We start from the raw sequence: 1848 nt of genomic DNA, 5'->3' as shown, positions 1-1848 counted from the left end.
TCTGCCACTTAGTCATGTTTCCACTCAACAAACAGCTGCTGAGCACATACCTTGTGCAGGGAGGTGGGTTCGGGGGAACATGGGCTGCTTGTGGGCCAGGCGGTGCACACACATTCATGCTACACTCAGCCAGTCTGGGCCTCTGCTGCCCTTCAGGGGCCTGCGTTTGTGACCCTGCGGTTTGCAGGGTTCAGGGTGGCACCCAGGGACAGGGGCCCCATCTGGGAAGCATCCAGGAAGTGACCAAGTGGCTTCTTTTCAAATGATTTGATGATGAAAAGATAAAATAACTGGGCTTAAGAACTCAATAAAAACACAGGAAGATGCTGCTGGAAATTCTCCATGGAGATTGGGACCAGACAGTGGCTCTAGGTGGGGGTCACAGGTGGGATATTCTTAATGGCATCACCCTGACCAGCCAAAGATACACTAGGGTGTTGTGTGGCCTTGGCTCATCCACTCCCTCTTGGGCCTCAGTTCCCTCTGGGGTAAGATGGGAGGGGGCCCCCAGTCCTGCCAGACCCCCAGGGCCACTAAGTGTGAGAGGTTATGGGGAGAGGAAGAGGTAAGCTTAGAAGACTCAGGGGAGGACCTAGGGGGCCCTCAGCAAGCCAATGCCCCATTCACTCACCAGCCCACTCATAGCCCACCGGCAGGGAGGGGTTCATATAGGGGTTCCGTAGGGAAGACAGAGCCCAGACTCTGGGGACTTGGCCTCACTGTGAGACCTTGAATAAGTCCCTTCTCTGCTCCGGGCCTCAGGGTCCCCATCTGGGCAGTGGGGACAGATACCGTGAGTGTGGGGGTAGAGGTGCCAGGCGAGGGGTGGGAGGGAGGTTCTGGCTCCCCAGGGAGTGTGATGGGTTCTGTTTCTTTTAGCCTCAGTTTTTTAACTCTAATTACATCTCCATTAAAATACAAATTTCCAACAAACACCCAGAATGTAGGCCTTATTGTCATAACAACTAGAGTCTGGAAGTGGGGAGGGGGGAGCCATCTCTTGATCCTTCCTGACCAAGTTAGGAACTGCCTGGATGCCCCCTCCTCCCCCTCTCAGTCTCTGAGCATCTCACCCACAGCTTGAGGGTCTCCTGCTCTGAGGCTGGGTCTTCAGGGGAAGGAGCTGGGTAAGTGTGCAAAACTCCTTTCCCCTTCTTGGCCTCAGCTTTCCTATCTGTGTATTGGGGATAACACTATAGGCCTCTCTTGCAGGGCCATCATGGGGACTCAGTGAATGAATGTACAGGACATCAGGGCAGGGGGTCTGCCCCCCAAATGCAGTTCCAGGGTACTCGAGGCCATGGCCTGGACCCCTCCCCATGCGGAGTCAAGGTGTCTTAGGCCCTGGAGCTCTAGCCCCTGCTCCATCCCTGGAGAAGGAGCCAAACGGTGGTGTGGGAATGACCTTCCAGTCCTGTGCAGGCTCAGTTCTTCAGGTCCAGGCTTCCCTTATCCTAATCCCACAGCCATTTGACTTCATGCTGTTGTTCCCTTGCAAGGTGGATATGGGTGTCTAAAAGTGGGGTGGGGGACCTTTCTGCCCTCAGTGGACCTGAAAACAAGGGAGAATAAAGAGAAGGAACTTTAGGGAAGGAAAAGAGAATTGGCAAAATAAGCAGGAAGAGATGATTACATGGAGGAAGAAGTTTTGTTTCCCTTTTTGCCTGTGCTTCGAGGAAGCTCAGACCGAATGGTATTATTACTGTATTACAGTAATAGATGTAATTTATTACATTACTGTATTATTCAACTGTAATAAATATTCATTTCAACTTTCCAGGACATCGAGCTCACTCCTGTTCTCTAAATGATTTCTGATCTTTTATTTTGCTTTTTAAGAAATCCTCT

This window comes from Furipterus horrens, unplaced genomic scaffold, assembly GCF_987537825.1.
Source record: "Furipterus horrens unplaced genomic scaffold, mFurHor1.1.pri manual_scaffold_4, whole genome shotgun sequence".
Classification (NCBI taxonomy): Eukaryota; Metazoa; Chordata; class Mammalia; order Chiroptera; family Furipteridae; genus Furipterus; species Furipterus horrens.
This window is presented reverse-complemented; position numbering follows the sequence as displayed.